Raw genomic sequence first — 10,931 nt, forward strand, 5'->3', positions numbered from 1 at the left:
TTCCTTAATTTTTTAAAGACAGGGTCTCCCTATAGCCACAGCTGGCCTGGAACTCACTATGGTGATCAGGCTGGCTTCTATCTCACAGAGATCTGCCTGCCTCTGCCTCCCAAGTACTGGGATTAAAGGCATTTGCCACCATGCTCAGCTGTCAGCTGTTTTCATTTTATATGTGTGTGTGTGTGTGTGATTTATTATTTTTATTTTATGTGTATAAGTGTTATGCCTGCATGTGGGTAAGTGCACCTGTGTCCTGCAATACCCGAGGAGGTCAGAAGAGGGCATTGGATCCCCCAGAACTGAAGTTACAAATGGTTGTTAGCTGCCATGTAGGTGCTAGGAATCAAACCCAGGTCCTCTGCAAGACCAATCAGTGCTCTTAAGCACTGAGCCATCTCTCCAGTCCCCTCTTTTTTGTGTGTATCAGTGTTTTGCCTGCATGTATGTAAGTGCACCTGTGTGTAATGCCTGTGGAGGCCAGAAGGGGGCATCGGGTCCCCTGGAACTGAAGTCAGGGACAGTTGTGAACCAACATGTGGGTGCTGGGAACCAAACCTGAGTCCTCTGCAGGAGCAACCAGAGCTCTTAATCACTGAGACATTTCTCCAGCCCAGGTTTTTTTTTTTAATTAATTTATTTATTTTTATTTTATGTGTATGGGTGTTCTGCCTGTGTGGCATGCAAACCTATGGAGACCAGAGCAGGGCATTGGATCCCCTGGAACTGGAATTAAGGATAGTTGTTAGCCACCATGTGGGTGCTGGGAACTGAACCCAGGTCTTCTGGAAGAGCAGCCAGTGCTCTTAACTACTGAACCATCTCTCCAGCTCTGGGTATTTGTTTTTTTGAGAAAAGTTCCCATGTAACCCAAGCTGGCCTTCAACTCGATATGTAGCCAAGGTTGGCCTTGAATTTCTGATCTTCTTGCCTTCAATAAGTACTGGGATTACAAGCATGCCTGTCTTAGTCTGGTTTTGTTACTTTAACAGAATACCTAAGTCTGGGTTATTTATTTTAAGAGAGAGAGAGAGAGAGAGAGAGAGAGAGAGAGAGAGAGAGAGATACCTTGGGGTTACCCACTATCCCACTAACATATCTGGGATACGTGGGGCCCCTTTACTTTTTTGACCTCTCATGTCTCAGACACCATAAACAAGGTTGTATTTAAAATTCTCAGCAATGAAGTCAATGTGTGAAAAAAAGAAAATCAAATCTAACAAATGCATAGAAATTAAGAATCTTCCTAGAATTTTTTTTTAACTTTACCTAGTAAGAATAGAAAACTATATCAATTCCTCCAAACACTAGAAATGGTAATACTATATGATGGAGAAATCCCAGTTTGGAAATTTAATTAATATACACATTAATTGAAATCTGAATTTTAAAGAGATATTTGCATTCCCATGTCCACAGTCACATTATTTACAAAAACCAAGGTGTGGGTACAACTCAACTGTTCATCAATATGGAACATAAAATTCTTAACCTTTGAGAGTTTAATCATAAATTCCTAAGCAGCTGTCCCACCATATACTGGGGTATTTTTCAAAGCATACTCTGTGCTACTACCTTTACTCTTCTATATCTGGGTCCCAGCTTTGGTACCATAATCATAACTTCTAAACAAACTAAAGACAAAACAAACTAATGTCCTAAATAAGACTCTGCTTCTTAGATGCCGATCCCCAGACATGGACTTTGTACAAGCAAAGGTGCTAGTAAAGAAGTCAGGCCTTAATGACAGTACAAATTGCCCTGTGGAAAGCATGCTCCCTCAGATCAGCAACCATCATTTTGGTCACAGCTTGTGATTACTGTACTCATGGCAGATGTAGCCAATATTAGAATCAACTTAAATTTCAATTAAAATGATCAGGGCTTCAGTGAAATCGTACTGAGAGGGAGGTGAACGGCAGAGAGCTAGTGAAGAAGAAATGTCTTCCTCCTCCATTCTTATTCCCTTCCTTTCTTCTTCTTTTTTCTTCTTCCTTTCTATCTTTCTTTCCAATAGCCTACAGGTTAACACGATTGTTTTGGAGAACCATGTAGTTATCAGGTGATAGAGGATAATTTCAGAATAGATGATGTGCACAATCTCAGAATAGGGAGATCAGTATGAAGAAACCAGATGCTGAAAACTGCCAAGAAAATGGAAGAAATACGGGCCAAACAACATTTTTATTTCACTATGCGTTACAAGGGAAAATACTTGCGTATTGAAATCTGTGGTTGCAGATAATGCAGTTCAGACAACAGTCAAAACTTAAGAGGAATTTAGATGAAGACCAAATAAAGAAGTCTGACCTATTCTTTGTTCGTCTACATTTTTCTTTCTTTGGTTATTTTCTTTGCATTTGTTTGAGGGTGGGAGTGTAAGGTGGGCTTTGTCACATAAGAAATATCATGATATATTTAGACTTCAAAATGGATTTCATTTGTGGAAATATTTTTTATTGGGAAATACTACTGAAATTATTTAGTCCTTGGAATGCAACTGTATTGGTCTCATTTTACCGTATAAATGTGTTTGTAAAATCTAAGTAGTTCAAAAATATCATATTCTTTATTTTTCACTGACCTTTTGTAAATTATATTGTATAAGCTATATATATATATATGGAACATGGTATCTAGTATATATTTCTGAAGATGCTTAGTGAATTACCCTGGGTCAGGTGAAGGAGTCTAAGCTGCTACAATGTAAGAAGGAACTGATTTTTCCCCAGAAACCTATGAACATTTTTTGTAAATAATAAGTATAAGAAGAAAATGCAAAGAAACTTTGGATCATCCAATATCTCTTTCAGTAAATAAGTAGATAAACTGTGACACATTCATATAATAGAATACTACTCATCAATTAAAGAAGAATGGATTTGCAAGGTACAAAAGTGCATAATAGATTCCAAATGTGTATGCTAGGTAAAAGAAGTACGTCTTAAAAGGCTAAGAAAATGCATTAGTCCATTTATATAATATTATAGAAAAGTCAAAGTCAAAACCATAGACTATACTAACCAATTAAAGCCAAAGTTGCTGGCAAAGTGGGGTTTTGAATAAGCACAGATGATATTTTTAGTGTGAAGGAATCATTCTCGCACTCTCGTGGTGTGCAAATGACCCTGTGCCCTTACCAAAATCCATATGAACATCAATATATGCAAACTGGAAAAAAAATTGTGAAATTGAAAGACCCTAGGTTATAATGCAGAATGTCACAAAGTTATTTCATTTTATTGCAACTGCATGGAATAACCATGCTGAAGGAGGGAGGCAGCAAACTCTTGATGGTAAGGAATTCCATAAGTGAATAGAGTCTCAGAAACTTGAGGCAAAAGAAGGCATGACAGGCATTTCACTTGAATAGGTAAATCATCCATGTGAGTGTGGACCATTTCTGCAGCTATGACACATGTATAGTGAAACTCAGCAGTTAATTAAATGAATTGCACAAAGTAAAAACCAAGACACAAATGACAGATTACAAATATACAAGGGGTAAAGGTTTGAAAAATCCATGGGTCAGAGGTGGAGATACCAGAATGAAATGATTTAAGCCTCATAGAAATGACTGAAAATAGCTCTGCCAAAAACTAGATCCCATACCCAAACGGTCCATGCATGTTCATAGTTTGAACTTCTGATTATATGGTGTCTGCTGACACGATAACTGAATGCCATGATACCATTTATCCTTCCTTTCCACAATATTAATTCTCAGAAAGAGGTGGGGAAGGGATATCAGAGGGAGGACAGGGAGGACAGGGAGGAGAGAGGGATGAAGGTGAAGGAGAGAAAGGACATGGGGGAAAAAAGATGAAAGGCCAAGCTCTCAGCGCCTCTTCGGGTTCTTCCGTGATGTGTTACCTTTCAACCTGTAAACATTTCTGAGCTATCCAAAAAAACTACTGGAAACACTGTTATAGATGCTGATGAAAAACTACATCAACAACTAAACAGAATATTATAAGTAAGCTGAATCAGTTTTACTGTTTTCAACAAAAGTGCAGCAGAATCCAATGAAACCATCACTTAGAAAGTCACTATAATATTTTAGTAGCACTTTGCCAATTGTCTAATTTAATTTAACTTGCATCCAATAAACAATGGCTCTGAGCAGTTATAGAAAAATTCTGGTATCATCTGTTATCAAATTTTTAGGATTAACATTTATGGTAAGATTAGAAAGTGAAATGTAATCAAATTCATGCCAAACTGTGTCTTGTTTATTAATAAGTTATCTATTTTTATATACAAGAAAACACATTCATTAAGGGATTGGTTTCTACTCAGATTTTCTATTTAATGTATAATTTTTAAAATTCTGTTTGTTTTATATAGTATATACTACATACTGACTGGAAAATAGATTTTAGAAATGGTATAGGGTAGCCATTTGAAAACACCTTATTTAAATGTGCATATATATCTTGTCACAGATTTTTAAACACAAAAATATATTACATAGTCAAAACTTTGATGGAAGCGAGAGAATGCAGGGAAAAGCAGGATACCTAGGTACAATGACACCAGATGCAGCTGACAATAAGTATTTATCTAAAAGTAGAATGATTAGTATGAAATGATCTAGTAGAAACTCTACTAAATCAGAATTTGTTGCTTTTGCTTAACTCTTTAGGATCTGTAGCTTGGGCATTATGAACTTGTTCATATTTTACTTTATGCCTCATTTAGTCAATTATACATATGAGTCATGTGATTCATGAATTCTGGATATGGAGACCATTATATGGTGAGTCGTAGGAAGAATCATGTCCTTATATAGATAGGTTACCATACAATTTATTGTTTAAACAAGTACAATTTTGAGAGTGAAAAGGGTTTCTAGCCTAGGGACTTTGGAAAACCATGAATACGTGGGGTAAACAGGAACACATGCTCACTTCACTCAAAGGCACATCCCCAGGATCATTGCTGTTAATTAAGAGGGACATTTAGTCCCTAGGAATTCCATAAAAATGAAAAATTGATTTATTTTCATTTAAGTATCATTAAATCTGAAAACTAGTATTAACTGATGTTAGCTAGGAGTTGTGAGGGAATGAAGGGTGAATTCATTAGCTCTGGTTTCAGTTGTCATATGTGATTAGAGAAGATGTCTGGATGAGTGTGCACAAAGACACAAGTATATCAGGAGCTGGAGAGATGGCTCAGTTCCTCTGCAGGAACTACTCACCATGGGTGCACTAACTGACATGTAGGCATAACATTCATACACATAAAATAAAAATCAGTATTTTTTAAAGATACAAATATAACAATAAAATGGAGCTAATGGAAGTCTTGTGTTTCAGACTCAAGCTTGCAGCAGTGCTCTTAGTTCTTCCTTCCCATTCTCCCCACAGCCATAGAGGAATTGCAGTCAGAATTTATAAACTGCATTTACACAGTGCAGTTCCCCTTGGGTGTCTCAGAACAATCGCTCCTTGAAGGAGAACAAGGTGGCAATTCCCTGTCAAATCAGCCAAGTCTTAACACTATATATAATAGGACTGAGCACCGGTGGTACAGAGGGGTAAATGCTTGACATGACTGTGTGGGTCACAGGTGACATGTGCTTGGCAACATGATGCATTACAGACACACCAATCATAGGAACATAGTATATAAGCACTGCACAGATGTGTGACACACATGTTGAGAGCCTTCCTCCGACCCTCCCCAGAAGCAATGCCCAACACTGCGTAAAGAATGAGCACATAAGAGACCACAATGAGCAGTGAGTTGAGTCCAAAAGTGCCCAGGACAACAGCCAAGCCCAGGATGCTGTTGAGCCTAGTGTCGGCACAAGGCAGCTGGATCAGGTCTGAGTGGAGGCACTAGGAGTGGGAGAGGACATTTATGTGACAATAAGCAGTTGATTCAAAAGAATTGGAAGTGGGGCCATGAGTGCCACACTCTTCAGCATAATGCCCAGACCCATGGAGATGGTCCGAGGCAGAGTCAGGATGGCTGTATAGCACAGGAGGTTATAGATGACTACAAAGTGGTCGTAACTCATGGCCAATAGGTCATAACTCATGGCCAGACTCCATCCCTAAGAAAGTATGAATGAAGAACATCTGGGCCAAGCAGCCACCAAAGTCAATTCTGTAGGCATCAAACCAAAGAATGCCCATAACAGTAGGTAGTGTAGACACAGAGACACCCACCTCGGTGCTGGCCAGCATGGAGAGGAACAGGTACATTGGCTCATGGAGGGCTGAGTCTATCTGCGCTGCTGCCATGATTAGACTGTTGCCCACAATGGCAACCATGTACATGGTAAAGAAGAGAATGGAAAGCCAGCTGTGTTGGGCCTCCAGTCCTGGAATGCCAGTCAGGAAGGCTGATAGGAGATTAAGACTTTCATTGCTTTCTACTCCCATGACACCAACGGCACAGATTAGTCCTCCCTTTTATATGAAAGAAACTCAAATTAACTCGCGCCTGTTGAGTCACAGCTGTTGGTACCTACCCTGAAGTCTGAAGAAAGGAAGTGGAGACAGTAATGCATGGGTAGAGTAATGCAACAGACACTTCGCCTTCCCTCCTGGTCTCCTGAGTCACCAGTCCTCACATGTTGAGTGTCAAAGAGATATTTCAGTCTGCCCAATCTAATGAGAGATTTTTTTCTTGCTCATTTATAAAATAAAAGTATACTATTCTCCTATTTGAATGTAAGGAAATTGAGAAAATTAATATTAAGTGTTTATGTTTCTCCAGGGCTGTGAGAAAATCATAGTTTGATCTGGGCTGTAATTATCACAGAGTTGAGCTTTTACTCAGTCCGGTCACTGTGAATTTGAGAAGACAAGAGCACCTGGGGAGGTGGTAGCACCCATGGGTCCCCATTCTACCCAGGGAGAAAAAAAGAGGTTCTGAATAAATAGAGACGGAGCCTTAGAAGATTAGACAGAAGAAATTTGAATATAGATGACAAAGGAAATTAATGTTTTGGGTTAAAATCTAATATAGGACCAACCTCTGAAGAGAAAAACAGTTCAGATAGGCCTTCTGAGGGCATAGTATCCAATGATGTTTTTTCTTATCACTTGTCTCTTCAGTCTTTTGGACTAAAATGACACTTACAAGCACCCCTCAAATCTTCACCCAACCACCTCCGTTTTATTTCAGTAAACATTTCCCTCTTGATTCTGGACTGCAGTCCCACACTTCCTTGTGGTCCGTCATCTACTGGTCTCACTCTTCAACATCCTCCAGCTCTTCTAAAAACAATTCAGTTTTGCTCATGATGTTCAAGATTATAAGCACAAATGTTGCATAGATAAGGGGTTAGGAGGTCCGGTTTGACCGGTTTGGCTAATGGAAGTCACTGATGGTAAAAATAAGCTACTCAGCACAAGAAAACTAAATAAGCAGAAAACTCCATATTTTTCTCTTTTTTTATTTCATGTTGCTTTATATCTGCCTGACTCTTGGAATATGATAATTCTGCTGATATTGCTTATTGATAATTTCCTCCATGACATTTTGTCATCACACTGTCACCCAAGCTCAGCCTAAATTCAATAACTGATTACGCATTACATCCTAAAACTACTACACTCATCAGATCTCATTGACATAAGAGGACTTTATTCCATTGGGCTTAATTAATCCTGAACACATTTGTCTCAATTGTGAGCATATGTTTTATTTGTGTATTTGTTAGTTTAAAATCTGTAACATCTACTAGGTTGAAATTCCATCAAAAAAAAATGAATGAGGTGGATTTTTCTCCACTAGATACCTAGTAATAGCATAAGTTTAAAAGACATGGCAGATGTTCAAGAAATACTGGATGAATAAACAATGGAATATGTAAGCAGAATCTGAAAATTTCAAGAATGGTTCTTTTTTAAATATCTTATTTATTATTTTTATTTTATGTGTATGAGTGCGTTACTTGCATGTGAGTGCACCCATGTCATGCAATGCCATGGAGGTCAGAAGAGGGCTTTGGATTCCCCTGGAACTGGAGTTAAGGATGGTTCGTAGCTGCCATGTGGGTGCTGGGAATTGAACCCAGGTCCTCTGTAAGAGCAGTCAGTGCTCTTAATCTCTGAGCCATCTCTCCAACCCCTCAAGAATGGTTCTTTATAATTCCTTCTCTGTGTTGCTCATAATAAATCCCCTTGTATACTGTTCAAAGAATTTGACTTTTAATTTCCAGTCCACAAGTTCTCTTTTCAAGGTAACTGTTGGGTAGTAACTTTAATGTAAATCAACAGTATGCTGTACAGCTTATAAGAAAATGAAAGCTTTTCATAATACCATTTAAACAGAAATAATGAATGACAATAGTCTCAACTCTAACTTTATAATATTTTATAGACTTTGGATATTTGGTTAAAGGGGTTACACCCATATTTGGGAAGAATTCTACAGCATTTATAACAACTTATCAGTTATTATTTAGTATTTGCAGTCTTGCTGTTAACAATGTGCTTAAAATTCTTCTCTTTGGAGATCTTTTTTTAAAGGTTAAAACCTCATTCAGCAGGGCGTGGTGGTGCACACCTTTAATCCCGGCACTCAGGAGGCAGAGGCAGGTGGATCACTGTTAGTTCAAGACCAGCCTGGTCTACATAGTGAGTTCAGGTCAGCTGGGACTACAGGGAGACCCTGTCTCAAAAAAAAGACAAAAACAAAAACAAAAACCTCATTCACTTTTATATCTTATATGGCTTATACTGAGTACAACAATGTATATTAATTCAACACTGTGAACCTAAAAATTTACAGCCAATTTTGAAAGAAATTTATAGCCAATTTTGAAATCTTTGCTCTGGAAACTATTATTGACTATGTCAATTCTGTTGTAATGAAATGCTTCTACTAATTTGTGCTTATTAAATAAATTGAAAAAAAATAAATAAGTTGAAAAAATTCTTCTCCTTGGGAAAAAGTATTTTATTTCCTTAAGGCTTAATGCCTGGGCATAGCTGATGTTCTTTTAATAAATCCATTTTGGATATTGTTGAGCCCACAATAAAAATCTTTCAAAAGTTAGCTCTTTAATAATTTTCCCATGATTACATTCCCAAGACAGACCACTGACTTAAAATTTCAGCATTCCATATTTACGTTTTTAATGCCTTGCCACAAAAATTGTAATACTGTTTATATTAGTCAAGGAAATGTTCCAAAAACATTATCCAATTTTCATGTCTTTTCCTACTCACTATTAATCTTGATTTCCAATAACCAAACTCATTTGGATTTGATAGCTAATTATGTGCTGGTGACAAATAATTCATACTGAGATGTTTATGAATGCCCAACAGATGATCTTCTTATTTTTTTAATTAAATGATGCTTTGATACCTGCCTGACTCTTGATATTGGTGAACATATCTTTAATGGGAGTGTTTGGGAAACTTGGAAAACTCAATGAGTAAATAAACTTCATAACCCACTTGCAATTATTTCTAGTGAAATGGTGAATACATATTATACTATAATTCTATACTTCCTATCAGACTCTGAACTCTTAAGATGACACTTGTGCCCGATCACTATGCCTCCACAGCACTTCCTTGTGATTCTAACATGTACTTGTGAAAAGGTAAAGCATAAATAACATGAACACACTGCTCCAGCCATAACTGAAGTGGGTTCAGTTCTGAGCTCTAGATAGACATGAAAACAGCTGTAATGTATGGACAAGGGAAGGGAAACTAAGGCACATGGGGAACTGTGGAGGAAAAAAATGGTACTGCATTTTAACAAGGGGAGATGCAGAGATGGATGGAGATAAGGATGAGATGGGGTGAGTGAATGGTTTGGAGGTCATGTAAGGAAAGTTGTTTCCCCCAGAGTTAAAACTGAGTGGTAAAGTAATAAGCATCTGGCAGAAATAATCAAAGACAAGATGATGCCACATAGGGGTGCTGGGCCCTTCTATCTCTCTTCCTGACCTCAGGCCTGTGGCTGCAGGCAGTCAAGTCTTTCCTGTTTAGTGACAGATATTCTGGCTATGGATCTGTGTAAGACATGGCAGAGGCTGGTTCTCAGCCCTTGTCATGGGATCATCCCCCTTGTCTGTACTACTAAGGCCATCCCTGGCAGTCCTAATGGAAAACACTTGGGTGACCAGAGGGCATTTAAGTCACTATTGTTCTTTCTATAGAAAAACCTACATAAACATGAGATTTGACTGTTTATTGTTGAAAACCTTGTATCATAGGCTAAACAGATTGTGCCATCTAAGCATACACAGGCATTGACAAAACTTTTAAAATACAGAAGCACATTGAGAGACTGAGATACAGACATAGAATTGTGGATGGAATACCTGCTGTATACATACCTAGATAATGCAGACAGATTAACCTAACCTGAGAGGACATTATGAAGCAATCATTGTCTGTACTAGTAAGGCCAGAGTTCACAAGAGTTCCAAAATGACCTCAGATAGCCACTAGCCAAGTAGGGAGGTGGACTTTATGTATCTGAGTAAGAGTTTGCCAGAAGTCCAGGCCTCTGGGATTCAGTTATGCCCCAATGTGATTCTGGGCTGCCGAATGAAAATGGAGACAGTGAAATTGCACCTTGGGACTAGAAAGCAAAGAATGGTTTAAAATCATTTCCCTTGAAAAGATATTAGCTTCTCTCCTCAGAGAAAACTGACTTTCAACCTCTTCCATACGATGAGGAAAATGAAGACAAATCCTCTGGGTCTGCTACCAACAAGCCCCTTCTTGTACACACTCACTAGGCCAAGATTAAACCCGTATGCCTGCAATCCAGAGACTTGATCTTTGAAACTTTAGCTTGAAATAGACCCCAAGCACATCCTAAAGCTAAGAACCCAGTGTGGAAATTCCTGAGCTCAGCCATGAAGAGACAGAGCTTGGAGCCCAGGTTCAACCACAGAATTTAAGCAACAGAGGTTATGATTTTGGCTATCCTGGTCCATTTAT

At 38.3% G+C, this 10,931-nt stretch overlaps 1 pseudogene; it reads right to left on the reverse strand.

Annotated features, from left to right (window-relative positions):
- Window positions 1–5,479: 5,479 nt before the first annotated feature.
- LOC103732109 lies at window positions 5,480–6,392 on the reverse strand (annotated as a pseudogene).
- Window positions 6,393–10,931: the final 4,539 nt, after the last annotated feature.

Source organism: Nannospalax galili, unplaced genomic scaffold, assembly GCF_000622305.1.
Source record: "Nannospalax galili isolate Female #2095 unplaced genomic scaffold, S.galili_v1.0 scaffold635, whole genome shotgun sequence".
Lineage (NCBI taxonomy): Eukaryota > Metazoa > Chordata > Mammalia > Rodentia > Spalacidae > Nannospalax > Nannospalax galili.